The following is a 19,836-nucleotide window of genomic DNA, read 5'->3' as shown; positions in this document are numbered from 1 at the left end:
ACAATCTTATCTTTAAAGGAAGATAGATTTGACTCTTCCAACTTTTATGTCTCATTTTCTCTCTCTTTCTATTGCACTGGTAGATCTTCCAGAATGATATTGATTAATGAGGGTGGTAGCAGGGGTATCATTATTTTTCTTTCTGATTTTAATGAGAACATAGTTTAGGTTTTACCACTAAGTGTGATTCTAAAAGGTATTTGTTATATGTTCTTTATCAAGTAAAGGACGCTTCCTCTTATTCTTAGTTTACTGAGTTTTTATAACAAAGGAATTTTGGATTCTATCCAATGACTTTCCTGCATCTATAAAAGATCATAAACCTTTTCTATTAATATCTTAATTTATTACAGTGATGGTATTATATTAGCAGCCTCTGAAGTTGGGTAGCCCTTCTATTTTTAAGATAAATTTCAATAGAAGATTTTTAAAATACACACATATACACCATCATCATCTCTGATATTTAGTAAATTTTCACCTAATTTATAATAGACTAATCTATAATTGTACACTCTTAGACTTCATATCAAGTTTATACTAGCCTCATAAATTGGATGATTTCCCCTCTTTTTCTACACTCTAAGATTGTTTGTATTACATAGAGGTTTAGCTGTTTCTTGATAGATTGGTAAAACATTCCAGCAAAACTACCTAGGCCCAATGTCATCTGAGTGGCAAATTTTGAATAGTAATCAGTTCTTTCATGGAATACTGACTAATTTGGATTTTCCAATTAAATTCCTTAATTCAATTTTGAAAATTTATTTTACTAAAAAGTATTGATTTCATCCATTGGCATTAAGTTGCTAATAGAGCTGTTCATAAAATTGTTCATCTTCCTTTATGATAATATTTTTCATCCCAACTACATATGTAGTTATGAGCCACAGTCTCTTTTTAATTCTTAATATTACTTATTATGTTTTTTCTTAGTTTCTTGAGCTGTTGTATCAAGTTATATCTGTGTTACTAGTAATTTCAAATAATCAACTTGTTGATTCCATTTTTTTTTTTTTGTTTGCATCTCTTTTCCCCACTAATTTCTGAATTGTATTATTTTGTTCTCTGCTTTTTTTGGATTTGGTCTGTTGGTTTCCTTGCTTCTAGATTTAAACATTTAGCTCCTTCATATTCACTCCATTTTTTATTAATGAACTTTAAGATTTTAAATTTCTCTCTTAAGTATTGCTCTAGCTATGTCCTTAAGCTTTGATATATAACTACATTGTTTCTATTTTAACAAATGAGTTACTCAGGAGATTGGTTTCCAAACATATTCTAAACTATTTTTTATTGATTTTTTTAATTTGTTATCAATTCTTAAAAATTTGTTGAGACTTTTTGTGGCCTGTGATGTCAATTTAGGTAAATGTTGAATGTTTTCTTATAAAAGAATATGTATCCTTTATTGTTGAATTTTGAATAAAGTGTCAGTTTGTAGTTATATCTTTTAAGTTTTTAATAAGCATCTTCATAAAAACGAGTTTAAATTTCATACAATAATTGTACCTTTGTAATTACAAATTCATAATAATTTGTAATTGTCTCAGTTTTTATTTTACATATTTTGAGGTTTTGGGATTATGCTTTTAGAGGCATACAGCTTCATGAAAGTTATGTCTTCTTGATGTAGCGTTCCTTCTGTCATTATGAGTTTCTCTTTATCTCTTTTAATATAATATGTATTGACCTATATTCTATTTGTCTGTTATTGATACTCTGACCCTCCCCCTTTCTTCTGGTTAGTAATTCCTAGTATATCATTTGCCATCTCTTTATTTCTACGTTTCTGTGTGGTTTAGCCTAGGTGTGTCTTTTGAAAATAGGTCATAGCTGGATACTTTAAAAATTCTTATCTGATAATTTCTAATTTTTAGTGAAAGTGAAGTGAAGGTACTTAGTCGTGTCCGACTCTTTGCAACCCTATGGACTGTAAGCTACCAGGCTCCTCCGTCCATGGGATTTTCCAGGCAAGAATATTGGAGTGGGTTGCTGTTTCCTTCTCCAGGGGATCTTTCCGACCCAGGGATTGAACCTGGGTCTCCTGCATTGCAGGCAGACTCTTTACTGTCTGAGCTACCAGGAAAGCCCAGGTACATTTAATCCACTTATACTTATTGTGGTTAGTATTATATTCAACTTATTTCTTCCATTTTATTTATTCTAATTGTCTTCCTTTGTTTCTTCTGTTTTGCCTTTTCTTAAATGTATAAGTTGTTCTGTATCCCATCTTTTCCTCTTTGGTTTTGGAAGCTATAGACTGAAGTTCTATGACCCTAAAGTTCCATCTGAGCCACCAGGGAAGCACCTTTACCATCTACATTTAACTGTAAGTGTTTCAAAGTATAAAGATTTTCAGTATTTTATCCTTCTCTTGAATAGGCAAGAGTCTTAGCACATTTTAACTAATGAACACTCCCTCTCCCATCATATTATCTTAATATTTTGTTTAACCATTAAAAAAATTATTTCTATGCTCACTAAGGATTCTTGATTTATAATGCTACTAAAGATTCAGTTTTGTGTTGTAATACATCCTTTAATGGAAATTTTAATGATTCAAAGCTGATAAACTCAATTGTTTTTAATGTTTAAAAATTCCTTTATTTTTAAACTCACTTTAAAATGATAGTTTAACTAGGTATAAAACTCTAGATTAACAATTTTCCCCCTCAGATCTTTGAAGATATCACCCCCTTGTCTTCTAGAATCTATTGTTATTGAGGAGTCTACCATCAATGCAATTTTCATTCTTTTATAAGTAATTTCTTTTTCTTCAAGTACCTTTCAATATTGCCTTTTTAGCCTTGAAATTCTACAGTTTTACTGCAAAATCTAGAGATATGGATTTATTTTTATTTATCCTGCTCAATATTCAAAAGGCATTTTTCCAATTAATGTTTTCAAATGTTGTTTCTTTACCATCCCAAGTTTCTTCCAGAACATTTATTAATATTAGACATAAATTGGAACTTCTCAATCTATCTTTTATGGCCTTAACTCTGACTCTGGACTACTTTTTTTGGGTGATTTCTTCAAGACAACCTTCCCATTCACTAATTCCCTCTTCTTCTGACTTGCCTAGAATATATTCTATCTAACGATTTTACCTTTCTAACTGGTTTTCTTTTATATTTACCAGTTCTTCTTTCATTTATGCCTGCTCTGTTTCATAATTATCTTTTAAAAATGGATGTTATTCTTTGAGTATTTAAACCACACTAAGTTTTTGTCAGATTGTCATATTAATTTCTTCTGGACAAAACTGATCTAACAAGTGTTAATTTTGTTGACTGTTTTTCCTAGTGTTGGGTATCTTTTTGAAAGCCCATTTGAGTGGGTGTCCTTTTAATTTCTTTCACTTCATCTTTTCTATCCTAGAGGTTTTATAGAGGTCTCTGCTTCAGAACAAAATGGTAGCTTGAGATCCTGCCCAACCATGGTATTAGTGATCTCTCCCTGAGTAGTAGAAGCGTGTGGTTTTTGGTTGCTGAGCTGTGACTACTTCCTCGTTCATCTAAAGGCTTACAGTTTCATGGAAGCAGTCCTAGGTAGTGTCATCAGCTTTTTTTTTTTTTTTTTCCCAACCTTCTTTCTCTAATGAGAAAGTTCTACTTCAGTGCTTAATTTTAAGCCATGAACCTAACTCCAGTCGTCAGCTCTGCTTGGGAGCTTCTTTTTATCCTTCTGGATTTGAAATTCAGCCAACTGCAGCTTCAGCATTGTCTACCATTTCAACATTAATTCACAGAGAAAAAGAAAATTAGCTTCATTTGTGGAAGCAGAATTATTTAGAGTTGGACAGACCAGGGTGTCAACCACAGACCCACCACTTACTAGCTGGAAGTCTGGGGGAAAGTTATCTAACTTGTTTGATTATGTTTTCTCATTCATCAATTAGAAATGATAATACCTACCTCACAACTTTGATGGGATGAAGTTTCAAACAGTGTCTGGCACCCCGTAGATGCTCACAACATGCATTAGAATGATAATCAACCAATCATTTTAAAACATAAATATGTAGTTGCAAACAAATCCATATTTGTAACCAGAAGTCTCCCTCCCTTAAATATGGGATCTGGACTTACAGACTTCCTCCTCAGTACTCTCTTCATGCCTCCCTCCTGGTACTTGCTGATCAAGATGCTTAATAATATGAATTTTAACAGGCTGATCATAGGTTCTTACAACAGATCAGGTAAAATTTCATTAATTTAATTTGGATTTTATGATTTATATCCAACAGTCAAAGTATTCTTGAGATAGTTTATAACAACAGACACATGTACAATAAGTTAGATGAATAAGAAAAAGAGAAGTCTGAACCACAGAGGAGAAAGGGAGAATACTTATGCCAGAAACCTGAGCTAATTGTTTCTGTAATTGAGAATTAAATTTGTTTAAGGCTTCTTGTCAGCTGAAGGCAAAAGAGTGGAAAGTGATGGGTGACATAGTTCTCAATGGCTAAAGTTTTTCTCTTAAGTAGTTTGGCAAGGTTACAATGGGCTAAAAACCATTTAGGGGTTGAGCTCCATTCCAGGTACATGGTGTGGAAGAAGAAATTCTCTACATAGAGATGAAATCTATCCCTCTGGCTTTAGAAATAGGCTGAACAACTCTGGATTTGGGTGACTTAGTGCAAATATGATTCTCAGAGACAGGAAGCTGGGATTGAGGACTTTTAAACTAATGTTTTGAAAACCTCAGGTAATAAAAGATACATATTTATTGTCAAAATTTGGAAAACACAAGAATATAAAGAAGAAAACAAAAAATGTCTCTTCATAATCCCATTGCCTACAATCATTATCAAAACTTTAATGAATTTCCTTCTAGACCTTTTTCTATGTGTACATATATTAGCTGACTTCTTGTAGTTGTCTTCCAGTCAGATGACTATAAATTAGGTGGTCTTTGGTCCAAGTGGTTACTATATTTAATAATAAGAATATCTATTGCTTGCCTACTGAATGCTCAATGTGCTCCAGATACTTACTGGTATCTAATACCAACTGGTATCTAATACCAACAGGTACAAGGCAGTTTTTCATGTTTGCAAAGAGGTTATATAACTGGTTTTAAATGACACCCAGTGAGAGGAGGAGAAAGAACACACGCTTGGGTGTGTCTGACTCTGCAGGGTAGTGCCTCTCTCTTACTAGGTGCTGCTTCTCTGAGACACAGGCATCTCCCTGGTGCCTGGTACTTGCCTGTGACTCCTGGGAGCAGGGGTGCCTGGGTCTGACATCAACTCAGCCGGCTCGTGGGCGCCAAATGGCCAGAACAGAAAGCAGAAGGAGCTCGTTCTTTCCCTTATCTCTCTCTTTTCTTTTCTCCCCTTCCCCTACATGTTGGAGGTCACTAACTCCAGCATGTGAGGTTTTCAGGTTAGCTCAGGCAGCTGTTCTGATGGATTTTGTTCTGACAAAATATTGTAATTCAAACATCTTTTATGCAGATCAAGGTGAGAGAAAGTCAGAAATCATGGTTCTGTTTTCAGTCTCCATGATACCAGAGAGCAGGGAACATGCTTGCTTGTCATTGTTATTACTGTGCTTTACAATTGAAGCTTTGTGCAGTTTTAAGTTCCTTCTCTCTTGAGCCCCCTTATCTGCTCAGAAACTTCTCTCTTGGGTGAGTCACAGACTGAAGCATCCTACAGCAGCCCTTAAGGAGCTATTAATAACCTGCTCCCTCTGCTCAATACAGGCTACATGGTCGCCAAGACAGGCTGGCTGCCACACCCAGAAGGGGCAGTTAACTGCATGTGGCCTTTGGCCAATGCGAGTAGTGTCCTGTGTGCCAGGGGTGCATTTGCCTGAAAACTGGCCAATCTTCTCCCCTCTTCCTCACCACTTTTGGGGACTGATTTGCTAAGTGTTGAAGAACCAAGAGGCCTAAATGTCAGGACTCCTGGTTGTCCACATGGTGAGCTGAGATTCTCCGAGTGGAGAGCTCTGAGCCACCTGGATGAATCTGGCTGGGTTGACAGTGGATGTGACTCAGCAACTGAGATGCCCTCTCTCCACTATATTTGCATAACTCTAAGCATAGGGCTTTGTCTTTCCCAACAATTACTCATTTGACCCTGGCACAACAGAGTCTGCTTCCTGAGGAGATGTTTGTGGGAAGAAAAGTTTTAAAAGGATGTTACACACCTGAGCTTCCACACTCCATGTGGTGGTAATTCATCTCAATTGCTGGAAGTATAAAACATGGCAAACCACGAAGAGGCTGGTTTTCCCAATGTGCCAAATGACTTGCCCCTGAGGCTTGGGACCCATTTAATAATAATAGCAACCAGAACACAAACAGTAGTAATAACAACAAATAACTCTTGCATAGCACTGAACATGTTACAGGAAGTAATCTAAGCACTTTACCTATATTAACTCATATTTTCCCTATTTTACAGACAAGAGATGAAACACAATGAATTTAAATAACTTACCTAACATCACAGAGTTAGTAAGAGACTGAGCCAGAATCCCAGGAATTCTAGCTTCTTAACCCAGACCACAAGTTTGACTTGAATGTTCACGTGAGAGGAACAGTGGAAGATAGAAGAAAACCATAAGTTTTGCAACATATGGCTTCTCAAATCCAAGGATAGTTCAGGTGGCCCTCCCACACTTAGCATATCAAGGTTCTGTGGTGTTAATTTCATATTCTAGATCGCAGAGAAGTTGTGGCTGGCTGTTTGGAAAGACAGAAAAAGTCCCGCCAAACCTTGAGCTGGCCAGAAGTGTCTGGCATTTTGGATGGATGTGAAGAGCCTCTCTCTCACTGTCACACCATAGGGCTTATGGACCATACTGGGGAGAGGCCTTGGCAACACTGCCCAGAAGTGGACCATGCCAGCTGAGAAGAGGCCCCATCCAGGGAAAACCCTGATGATTGGAGTGTGCACATGTAGATGGTAACTGGCCAAGGGGTGGGGGCAGTGAGAGCTTCCAGACAGCTATTGGGAAAATGCTGAGGTGGCCAACATGGCTTCTCACTCCCAGGGCACGGACCCGGAGGAGCCTGTGGTCTTTCATGTTGTAGCTGTCTAGGGCCTTGGATTAGTTTTCTATGACTGCTCTCACAAATTATCATGAATGTAATAGCTTAAAGCAACACAGATTTATGGTTCAAGAGGTCAAAAGTCTGACTAGGTCTCACTGGACTAAAATCAAGGTGTTGGCAGTTGTATTTTAGGGCAAGGGAGGGGAACCCTCCCAGCCACCTAGGGGATAGTAAGGTCTAAAGCTTCAACGAAAACAGTTGTATTATATCACATTCCTGATGTAATCTTTCTGCCATGCTATGTTATCAATAGCTTAAAAATAATAATAAATAAAAACTACCAAGAAAAAAAAAAATAAAATCAAGGTGTTGGAAGGGCTGTGTTCCTTTCTAGAGGAAAATTAATTTCCTTCCTTTTCCTGCTTCAGGAGACTGTCCACATTTCTTGACTTGTGGGCCCCTTCCACCTTCAAAGCCAGCAATGGCCCATCAAAGCCTTTCTCATATGACATCATTCCTGACTCTTCTGCTTCCCTCTGCCGCATTTACAGATCCTGTGATTACATTGGCCCCGCCTGTATAATCCAGGATGCTATTTCTAAAGTCAACTGATTAGCAACCTTAATTTCATCCGTTTCCTCAATTCTCCCTTGCCATATAACATAGTCATAGGTTCCAGGGATTAGGACATAGACATCTTTGTGAGGTCATTATTCTGCCTACCATAGGCCCCCCGCCAAATGGAAAAGCTGAGAACCCTGATCACGGGCATTCAAGCCCAACTGAGAGCCTGCTAAGCAGCTGGCAGTCTCTGCTGCTTCCTGGAGAAGAATCACCTGGGGTCTGCTGCAGAGAAAAGGTTGGGAAATCACATGAATGATGCTTAAAGAGCTTCAGATACACCCATCTTCCTGAGAAGACTCAACTCAAAGTCTAGAGCATCAGTGCCTGTGCTCCCTACCAGAGCCTAGAAAAAGAATCATCCCACAGGGTCAAATTAATTACAGGAGCCAGGAATCCTGCTGAACAATGACCACAAGACACAGTTTCTAGGAGAATGTGAGCATTCTCCACAGGTAACTCAGCTCCAAAATCTTGAAAGTGTATCCAGAACAATTCTTAATCATGTGTTTTGGATACATTAGGGACACTTTATTCAAAAGCAGGTTGAGCCTGTGGGTGTTTCATGTGTCTCCCTTCTAGGGTTAACGTAGTACTTGTAACATGCTTCTATTTCTTGGTCTTGACACAGCTCCTTCAGGAGTATGCAGGAGAGAGGCCTCGGATTCCAACACTGCTTGGCTACCCATTCAGGGTTAACTCCAGCCATATACTTTTAGTCTGACCAGATTGAAACGTTTAGATTTAAAAATTTTAAGCATCTTATTATTATTTATATTTTCAGTGCTTCTAAGCCACTCCAAAATCATGGCAGTAGCTTTCTCTGTCAGTCTCTTACGAGCAGGGCTGATTCCCTCTGTGAGTTTGGTCAGGTTACTTGACCTCTCCACGTCTCAGTTTCCTCATCTGTACCTTGAGGATAATAAAAGCACCTGCCTCAAAAGGCTGGAGTCAGGAGCAGATGAGAGACCACACAAAGCCCTTAGAATAGAGCACAATACTTGGTAAAAGCTCTGATGCATCTTGGCTGTTACAGTTATCAAAAGACCTAACAAGATATGAAGCTTTTCTCTTCTGGCCAGAGAACCAGTCATTTTGATATCTCAAGAACACTGATATTCACCCAATCTTGACTGCAGCAGATATATTCCTAAGCAAAGTTTCCTTTGTATTGCTCTACAGGAATACTGTTCCCATATGGCTGTTTCTTATAGTCAAAGGGAGACATCAAGCCCTATTTCAAGTGGGTGAATGACAGGCAGATGGAGAGCAGAGCAGCTATACCAAGGTCTCTTCTCAGTTTGGAATAGGGACACAAATACAGCAGAGGGCATTCTCTTGGGGCTCTCTGGTGTCCAGTTTATCTTAATTCAAACTCAAAAGAGAAGCCTCCCAGAACAATGTCATGTAGCCCTCAGGGTCAGCCCAATCCTACTAATTCAAAAGGCCACCTGGACAATCTTTCTCATGAACAGATTTTGGCCAAACTAGTTTTAATGCAGCTTCAAACCTCCATGCCCCAGCTCCACTTCCATCTCTGTACTTTGTGGCACAGTGTTAAACAACACAGAATGGTCACTGGGTTCTGTAAAGAAGCATGAGTCCTTGGGCTTCCCGCCCCACCCCAGGACTGCTTGCTGACCTCTGACCTCATGCCTGGTCATCTGCTCTTTCTGCTCTCATGGTAGTTCCCCAGCCTGCCTCCAAAAGGCCAGATTCTACAACCAAGCCCAGAAGAGCTTCAGGGCTGGAGACCTGCAACCCCAAATGGCACACAGGCCACATAAATTCCTCAGATATGCACCCCAAAGCAAAAGAGCCTCTGGGGATTCAGTTTCTCTTACCAAGTTTGAGCTGAGGGAAAAACATTTTAAAGGCATGTGAGGAAAGCTGTCAGAGAACTGTTTTGCTCAACATCAAATGCATTCCAGGCCTTATCTAATCAGGGAGTCTTCTTCACAGCTGATGCAGAGGCCGTTCCTGCAAATTGTTCCCGAGCCAGGGAAAGGGGCCTTGATTTTAAATACAAAATAATGGTCCTTTTGGCACAGGCAAAGTAGGTTGGCAGCTGGAGGTTTGGGGTGACCCCTGACCCTCTCCCACAGTTCCTCCTGAGTCCCGCTGCACAAAACTGAGCCATCCTCAAACCCCAGGCTCTAATTGGCTCTGGTTTGTTTTGCCTTTCTATTCTATCCAGAGCTTCAAAAGGCGCTTCCGTAATTGTTTGAGGCATGAAAAAGGCAGGTTTCAGCTTTCCTAACTGGAATTGGAGGTAATTACTGTCTTGCCCACACGAGCCGGTACATGCTTCAAATCAGATGGCCCTGGGTTGTTTTATAAAGTGTAGCTGGGCCTCTGAGCCAAGAGAGGGAGGATTATGGAGCCTTCCAAAGGCTTTGTTCCAGAGAGAGAAGAATTCGAACACCTCAGAGATGGTGAGGGGAATTTCCATATTCTTTTGCGGTCACTGCAAGCCCTACCCAAGAGGCTTGGCTTGAAAAGATTGTGTCCTCAATCTAACAAATTCAGGGGAATTTTTGGTCCTCTCTCTAAAGAGACAGAAGCCTGACACCTCACAGGACTCCCATTTTGTTTGTGATCAGAAATGACAGGCTTGGCCTGGGCTGTCCTGCTGAGACATCTCAGGATGGGGCCAAACTAAGCCAGGCATACTGAGAGCCCATCTCGGAGCACCAGATTTGGGTTCACTTTTATACTCTCAGCAAACCCAAATACAGAGTCTCAGATTCACCTCCCCAAGTGTGGACTGGGAAGCAGGACCCTGTTTCAAATCTCAGCCTATGAGCTGCATGTCCATAGGCAGCTGAGTCATACGGCAAATCCTTCTTGGCCTCCCCTATAAAGTGAGAAGAGTGACTGGCCCAACCTCGTAGGGTTGCTGTGACAGCTAAATGAGGTCAACTGTGGAAAGTGCTTGAGTGTAGCACTCACTACACATAGTGAGTGCTCAATTAATGTCCACTGTTATTAGCTAACATAATTGTCAGGGGCCTGGTTATGATGCTGGAGGATCCACTCTGCAAATGGTGGAGATTTTCAAGACTCTTGGGAGTCTTGCAATGGAGGAAGAAAAGAAGCTGCTGCAGGAGGAACCGAAGGAAGCTGAAGGGGGAACAGAGTGATCACCCATACCCACAAGTGTCTTCCCTCCCAGGGGCATCACCATAAATATACTAGGTTTCCTGAAACTGCACAGACTTGAGATTTAGTTTTGCCTTTTTTCACTGATATACCTCAATGAGGCTCAGGTGGTTAAACAGCATTCACACACCAGTGTGAACTGGTTTACTTGCTTTCTCCCTAACACCTACACAGGCAGCATCTCCAAGGGGCCAAGGAACTTGGAACTGAGGAAGATAGAGAAAATAACAGAGCTATGAAGCACTTCCCAGGACAAAGCTAGTTGTTCCAATTCTAGAAGTTCTGGTTTAATCCACTCACTGGCTCACAGACAGCTTGCTTGGCTCATGGGAAAAAAAGGATGTGGGAGTCAGTGTCCTGGGAGCAGTGAATTGCTTTTCTGATTTTTGTATTTGCATGTCCACTACTCCTAAGTGCAATTGACCAGCCTTTTCAAGTGGCTTTCAGGGCTCCTCCTCTGTCCAAGAGAGCTCCATATGGGCAGCCCAGGGTGCAGGCCTCAGTCCTTTTACACATCATCCCTAAATGACCTCATCTGGGCCCTCTGATGAGGGCTCCAGTCTTCTTCTGTGTTGCTGACTCCCAAACCAGCTTCTCTCCTGAGCTGGGAATTCAGTTGCCTACACGACATCTCCCTTTCAAGTGTTCCCAACTAAACTTTCAGCAACCCCTTCTCCCCACCCTGTGCCACCCAAAACAATGAAAACAAAAAATCCCATCAATAAGGTCTCTTTGTAAATGTTCTCGCCGCAGATGACCATCAAAACCATTGGTCTCTTTATACCATGTGCTCTTCTTTCACAGCATTTCAGACAAGCTATATTTATTTTTATGTATTTTTGTATAATATCTGTCCCTCAATAGACTGAACTTCATGAGGATGAGATGTGATCTATCTGCTTCCTGTTCTTCCCTGACACATAGTGGTGGGGGGTTTAGTTGCTAAGCTCTGTGCAATTTTTGAGACCTCATGGACTGTAGCCTGCCAGGCTCCCCTGTTCATGGAATCCTCCAGGCAAACAATACTGGAGTGGACTTTCATTTTCTTCTCCAGGGGAATCTTCCCAACCCAGGGATCGAACATTGGTCTCCTGCATTGCAGACAGATTCTTTACCAACTGAGGCCCAGGGAAGCCCTGATGCATAGTAGGTTCTTGCTAATTATTTGCTAAATGAATGAGTGATTTCAAAGTGGAGATGAGGCTTTGGGTAAGGAGGAGAGTTCTTAGGTACAAGAAGGCCATGAAACCTCAGAAAAAAATACTTGAGATCACATCTTGCTTTCCTGAAGTAGGCCATTTGGCCACTTCCCCCTTCTACTTGATGAAGTTTCATATTTGATAAAAGCCCTGAACAGTTAGAACAAACAAGTAGGCCCTGATCATGAACTTGATGAAGTGCTGTGAGCCTAAATGCCTGATATGGGGAGTGCCTAAATTATACTCAGCAACATGGTGGACTCTCAACTATCCTTTTCAGTGGATAATTTAATAGCCAATATTCTAGTAGTTTTAATTTAATAGTTCATAATCTTGAAAGTTTTACATGTGGCTTTATATTATGTTTCTGAATTTGCATCAGGATACAAGGAGCTCTAACGGTTTAAGAATTCACAATAATTTGAGCTCAAATGTCCAATGTCACTGTCCCAGTTGCCTGTTAACAACTCCTCTGGGCTCCAACCACATGCAAAAGAAAAAAAAAAAAAACTGCGTTGGGCTTGGGAGGAAACTGCATTGGCATTTTTTGGGGAGCGGGGCTTTGTCAGAATTAGAGTCCAAACTCCAGCCCTTCCTTCCACTTACCAGCTCTCTTTTCATGTGATCTGGCCTGGTCTTTGCTTTCTCATCAACACCTTCCTCCCAGAACTGTTTGGAAATGCAGTCAAGTTTTCAGAAAAAAATTAATCTGTACTATTCCCTCAGGTAGATGCAAAACAAGTCAAAAGCAATGTTGAGCCCTCTGCAAAGTTTCTGTTTCACCTCTGAGGAAAGAAAGATCTCTCTTCTCTTTTTCTTTCTTCTTTAAAGGGCCTTCTCTTCCTGATCCAGTGGGCTAAAGTAAACAAGGGCCTTTTTCCATAAATCATATCTGCTTGTGAAAGCTCCCGCTAATGCCTCTAGAAACCTGAAAGAAAAGTGCTGTCCTAGGCAATCTAATGTGGAAACACTGGGTCCTGCCTGGGCTCCTCTGCCTGGAGCCCTGGGTAGGGCTTCCACTGGCCCTATCGATGGCGTGAATGGTGGTGAATTTCCTCACGCTAATGCATATGTCTGGGCATTTGCTCATGTTGTCTTGGGTCCAAGTCTCAAGGTTAGAATGTGGAGACATCCTGCGATCCAAGGCAGAACCAATCATGTTGTCAGTGGATGGATGGGACCCCAGAATTCCCACCTCCTTTTCCCGTCATGAAGTTTATATCTCGAGGGAAAACAGCTGTCCGGGTTCAGGCCAACTGGGACTGAAGCCAGCTGTTCCTTCTAGATGCCAAAAGCCAGATGTACACCCACTCTTCTCTCCCACTCCCTAAGCCCGAAGTCTTAAACTTTATCAAATTTATTAATAACTTTGCTAAAAACACATCTCTCCAGGCTCCCCTCCAGAGAATTTGATTCAGTGAGTTCAGGTTGACCAGGAAATCTGCATTTAAATAGCAACACCTCCACCCCCTACCTTCTTTCTTTCCCTGGGAAATTCAGATACAATTGCTCTGAGAATCATACTTTGAGCAACAGTCTCCACAGTGAAAGCTGGTAAATGTTTAAGAATTGATTTTGGAGTGAAGAGAGTCTGCATTGTAGCCTATTGACTTCCATGATGCAACTGTCCCCATCACGGTCGATTCAAGCTACCAACAATGACACCCTGATTTAGCTTTGTTTTTCCTTGTATCCCCAGCTCTTGGAGTGGTTTGTTTTAGTGACTGATTCCCAGAGACCTCTAGGGGTTCCAAAGCAGAAAGAGAGGAAAAAGGAACAGGAAAGAAAACGCAATTAGTGAGGGACCCTGGCCTTGGCCACATCGACAACCGTGTTCAACCCAGCTTTTAGCAGGAGGAGGTTTTCAAACACCTGCTTCTCCCTTCGTTTGATAAGCTTTCTGGTCGACTCACATAAACCTGATCCTGCTGACCTAGGGGATGATGAAAAGGCTGAGTGTTGGGCACCTGAGGGGATGAAAGGGGCTGGGGGAGGATCATGGGGTGGTCATATGACCCGGGGTCGCCAGCGGCTTAAGCCCTTTTGTGCCCCCACCCCCACCTCCGGCTCCGGCCCAGCTCTGGAGGGTTTTGGTGATTTCCTCCCACCCCCGACTAGGCAAACAGATGTGGAAAGGTCTCCAGTTCCCAGGGCTTCAGACACAACTGCTGGTTGTTTCTCCCCTGCCGATGGGGCCTGTGATCACAGAAAGAACAGTTACACATCACTCCCCAAAGAGCTGGGCCCAGTTAGGCGCAGGTTCAAACACTCTCTGTGTGTCTGCAGTGAAAAACTGAACCGAAGCGGACTGAAAAATAACCCCATCCCTCCCTGCCTTGCTCTAAGTCCACTTTGTGGAAATGCTGAGGACTTTAGGAGAGGCTGGCTTGTCAGCTTTTCCGCGGCGACCAAATCCTCACGGGTGCCCTGATCTTTAGAACCAATGCAGTCTCTCGGGCCTGCTGCTTCTCTTGTCCTGATTGGTGGTCCTGCCAGAGGGAGTGAGCCCTCTTGCCCGCTTGAAGTCTGGAGCTTGAAGGACCCCACTGCTCTGAAAAGGATGCCTCTGCAGTGCACTGAGCTTTTACAGCTCATTGGATGAAAGGGAGAGAAGAAAAGCATTATCAAGAAAGGGCTGCAGGTGTTAGCTTCCTCATTTACCTTAATTATACCACCCCGATCGTCCAAGGAATTTCTCAGAGCCTAGCTTTCTCCTACCAGCCACACACCTTTCGTAAGTGGGGCAAACAGAAACATAAAAATACCCTAATGTCCCTTATATAAAGAACCTTTCTCATATCTACTCCATCCACAAGAGTAAGCTGGTATCTAACAAGCTATGTATCTAAGAAACATCCAACAATGTTTCTAGCCTGTGTAACAGATGGTGGCCATCACAGTCTGACACAAAGACCTGGTACACGCATGTGTTAGCATGTAGCACACTCACCTACAAATGCTATAAGCAATGAAACAGCATCCATTTCTCTAAAGCAATGGGTCTCAAAGTGAGGTCTATGGACCCCTGGCGTCCCTGAGACCCTAAGAAGGTGTTTGCAAGGTCAAAACTATGTTCATAATTCCAAGGTGTTATTTGTCTGCTTCACAGTGTTGACATTTGGGTAAAATTGTCATATTCTTCACTGCCACAAAGTCGGACCAAAAAAAAAAAGAAACCAATTTCACTTAAGCGTATCTGAGATGGAGCAGTAGAAATTAATAATTTTATGAAATCTTGCCCAAAGTCCAAGTCTTTTGAGTATTATGTGTGGCAAACTAGAAAGTAAGCATAAGGCATTTCTGGTGCTTTCTGAGGTACAATTGTTTGTTCAGAGAAAAAGCATTTGTGAGAGCGTCTGAGTTGTGAGTTGAACTAGCCACTTTCATGAAATACCATGTTTACTTGAAAGGACTGAATTACCATGGTTATTCAGACTTGGTTATTTGACAGTCATTTTCTCCGAAAGGAACAATCTGAATTTGTCATTTCAAGAAAGATAATTGACAGTGCTTGTTGTCAAAATAAAAACTTTCAAGCAAAAGTTAAAATTTCTGAAAACTTGTATCTGTCTCAGTGAGCTTAATACTGTCTCAGTTCTTAGAGAGGTTTCAGATAAGATCAGTGGTGATATCAACAAATGTGAATTTTTAGTTTTAATCATGAAGTAGATCAGATTCAGATCCACATAACTTAGTGAAGCAATATTTTCCAAATGACCATGCATAGATTACAAAATCATGCATGGGCAAAAGATCCATTCAGTGCAACACAGACCAAACAGATTTTAATGAAACTGAGTACAAAGAGTTCATTGAGATAGTTTCAGATTCCACATTGCAAGTAACCTTTAATAAATGACCATTTATCGAGTTCTGGTATCGTGTCAAAGAAGAATATCTACAATTATCTGAAAAGGCTTTTAAAAATATTCCTCCCTTTTCCAGCTTCGTATCTATGTGAGGCTGGGTTTCCTTCATAAACTTCAACCAAAACAATATTATCACTGCTGATTGAATGCAGAAGTAGATATGAGAATCCAGCTGTCTTCTATTAAGCCAGACATTAAAGAGATTTGCAAAAATGTAAAACACTGTCATTCTTCTCATTAAATTTTGTTCTGTTTTGTTTTGGAAAACACAGCTATTTTTACAGTAAGACTGTGCTATTTTAAAGTTTTAAACAAATGAATAAAGTTTTGGATTTTTGTCAATTAATAAATAGGAATTTATCCATATAAATATATGTTAAAGGGTTAACAAATAAGCATTAACACAATATTGACTGGGAGATTTTTGCAGAAACTAATGCCCGTGGCTGGCAATTTATTATGTAAGTATATATAAAAACATCCACATTTGAGTATCAACAACTTTAAAAAAAATAGTTTTCTGTTCTAATTTTTAATATGGTAAATGACTTAAATATCTATTGCTGCATAGCAAAATACTCCAAAACATAGTGGCTTAAAACAACAATAGTCACTAAACAAATGAAGAAGATGTGGTCCATACAGCATGGAATACTACTCAGCCATAAATGAGAATGAAATAATGCCATTTGCAGCAACATGGATGGACCTAGACAATATCACACTCAGTGAAGTGACTCACAAAGAGAAAAGCAAATACCATATGATATCACTTATATGTGGAATCTAAAATATGACACAAATAAACCTATCTACAAAGCAGAAACAGACTCACAGGCATAGAAAAGACTTATGGTTGCCAAGAGGTGGGAGGGTGGGGGAGGGATGGATTGGGAGTTTGGAATTAGCAGATACAAACTAGTGTATAGAGAAAGGATAAACAACAAAGTCCTACCACACAGCCCAGGGAACTATATTCAAAATCCTGGGATAGAGCATAATGGGAAAGAATATCAAAGAGTATGTGTACATATGTGAATAACTGGATCATTTGGCTGCACAGGAGAAACGAACACAATATTGTAAATCAACTATACTTCAATAAAATAAATATAACTCCCCCCACCCCCAAACACACAACCATCACTTGTTACCCCTTAGAGTTGCTGAGGATAAGGAATTTGGGAGTGCATTGGCTGGGCTCTTCTGGTTCAGGGTCTCTTGAGGTTGTACCCTTAAGGCCTGACCAGGGCTAGGGTATTTGCTGTCGAGGTAGTACACTCACAAGCCTAGCCAGTTGTGTCTGGCTATTGTGAGGGGCCTCATTTCCTCTTCACATAGGTCTCTCCCAGTGTCCTCAAAATGCGGCAACTGGCTTTCTCTGGAGTGGACAGTAGAAGAGACCAAGTAGAAACCTTTAGCCCCTTTTAAGGCCTAGCCTCTGAAGCCAGCTGAAGTCACATATCTTCACTTCTGCCATTTTCTGTAGCCACACAGACCAGCCCTCATTTAACACACAAGGGCATGAATGCTGGGAGATAAGGATCACTGGGGACTATCCAGGAGGCTGGTTACCCCCGGATTTATCAACAGATGCAAACATGGAAACAAAGGCTCTTGGGGGGGAAAAGGCTACCCACTCCAGTATTCTGGCCTGGAGAATCCCCTGGACTGTATATAGTCCATGGGGTTGCAAAGAGTCGGACACGACTGAGAGACTTTCACTTCAACAAGTTTTAAGTATAAAGGGGTCCTTAAGAGCAAAACCTAGAGGAGGCATGGCAACCCACTCCAGTATTCTTGCCTGGAGAATCCCCACAGACAGAGGAGCCTGGTGGGCTACAGCCCATGGGATTGTAAAGAGTTGGACTCGGCTGAGTGACTAAGCACAGCGCAGTACATGAGCAAAACATGTGAGAGCTGATAGCCTTGTTGGTTCTTTTTCTTCTCTTTCTCCTTCATTTTTCTTTCCCTCTCCCTCTCCTCTTCCTTCTTCTTTGTCTCCTTGCTCATAGTCATACGATCATTTAGGCAACTTCTTGCTCACTTACCCTCCATGACCTTGGGGACAGTTCCTTCTAGCTCTGTTTCTTCTGAACTTAAACTTATCGGGGGTTCCTTTATGAGTTTAATCTTCCTTGTAGCCTTGACCTATTGGATTTTTTTTTTTTTTTGCCTGGCAATACTTGGGGCTCAAGTCAGCTCTAGTCTTCTCAGATCAGGCTCCCTGAACAGCACACATCTCCAAGAGGGGGTTATTGGTGGGAGAAAAAGAGAGGCTCTGAGCCCAGTGCCTGGAAGCACTGGACAGAGAGCAAACTCAATAGGACAGGGTTCCTACCTTCGTGGAGATGATAATTCTAGAAGTGAGAAGAGAGAAAAACAATAAAACCAACACCCAAATGATGCACAGTCATCTCTCTGTGGAATAAAACCCTGCAGATCTGTGGACTTGGGTATCCATGGGGAATCCTAGAAGGGAGACTGTAGTAGGTTAGAGAGTGACAAGTGTTAAGGAGGGGAGGCTGAGTCAGCTCAAAGTAGGTGGGAGTGCAAGGGGGTATGAGGAGAACTTGAGATGAACCAGGTGATCAGAGGGAGCTTTGGTGAGTAGGCGACATTTTAGTGAAGACTGAAGAGGTAAGGGAACAGCTGCAGCAAAGGCCCCAACATGGGCACGTATCTTGTGTGTTTGAGAAAAGCAAGAAGGCCAGGGTAACTGGAGATGAATGAGCAAGGGGGAGAGGGGAGGGCGGAAAGGTCAGTATTAGCATGGGTGAGATTCTTCAGGCTCCTAAGACCACTGGAAGGACTTTGGCATTTTACTCTCGATGGGATGGGACTCATTGTGGGCCACTGGGGATTTGTATGTTGAGAGTATGTTGAGAATACACTTCAAGGCAAGTAGAAGTACGTGGGCCAGTTAGTGGGAAGTGGAAAGAGGGAGGTTGGTAAGAGGTTATCACAGGTGATTGGAGAAGAGATGGTGGTGGCTTGGACCAGGATGCTGGCAGAGGGGATAATGAGAATTGGGTGGATTCTGGACAGATTTTGAAAGTAGAGCCAATAACATGCTCCAGCACCTTGGAAATGGGGTGTGAAAGAAAGTCGGAGTTTAAGTATGACTCCATTTAGGTTTGGGCCATAAACAGCCCAAGGGTCGGAGCTGCTATCACTTAAGAAGAGAAAGTTGCAGGTGGAACAGCTTGCGGGGGGAGATTTAGAAAGTCTCACTGGACACAGTAAGTCTACACTGTTCCCTGAGTTTTCTGTAGAAGCCCAGCTGTACTTTCTCCCATGGGTCCCCAAAAGCAGAGGTTCTGAGTACTTGCACAGGCCCTTCTGCCAGCCTGACAGTAGACAGTGAAAAAAAATCACTCTCTGTGTGCAATTTAATTTAAAAGAAGACTATTGTTCTTGAGCCTCTCACTCTTTAATTTTTTGTTTGTCTTTCTTGTCGGAAATGAAAGAAAACAGCCAGGAGAGATAGGATCTCAGGTCTAGAAATCCTAGCAGGTAATTTGGGAGTTGAAAACAAATCTCCCCTGAAATGCATTAAGCAGGTGAAGGGGATTCCAGCTTCAACTCTGAAACCACACCTTCTCCTGGCCTGGCAAATAACTTCCTTCCAGCCCCAGGCAAATCCACTTCCACCCACCAAATGCCTGCAGTTAATAAACGCTCAACAACAACAAAGCCCCAAAGTAGAAAAAAGAAGACTGATTGGAGGCTAAGATACCAGAAGGGCTGCTTGAGAGCCTCTCCCTGCAGGCTGCACCCTGAGAAGGAGCATTCAGGCAAGGAAGCGGGGGCCCAGGGCTAGGGGAACCCAGACACAATTGCTTTCAGAGTACCAGGGCAGGAGAATATCTGACTTGAGTAAAAATGATTATATTTCTCGAGCAGACTTGCCCACTTGTTTCATTAGAATTTCACACCCCTGACTGTACTCAAACCCTTCAAAATGGCTA

At 41.5% G+C, this 19,836-nt stretch overlaps 1 long non-coding RNA gene across 4 annotated transcripts in view; it reads left to right on the top strand.

Moving 5' to 3' along the window:
• Window positions 1–19,836, top strand: part of LOC121819994 (uncharacterized) — an 88,054-nt gene that overhangs the window by 35,350 nt on the left and 32,868 nt on the right. The window lies entirely within an intron of this gene.

This window comes from Ovis aries, chromosome 7 (genome assembly GCF_016772045.2).
Source record: "Ovis aries strain OAR_USU_Benz2616 breed Rambouillet chromosome 7, ARS-UI_Ramb_v3.0, whole genome shotgun sequence".
Classification (NCBI taxonomy): domain Eukaryota; kingdom Metazoa; phylum Chordata; class Mammalia; order Artiodactyla; family Bovidae; genus Ovis; species Ovis aries.
The sequence above is the reverse complement of the archived record's forward strand: the minus strand, read 5'-3'. Positions and strand labels throughout refer to the sequence as shown.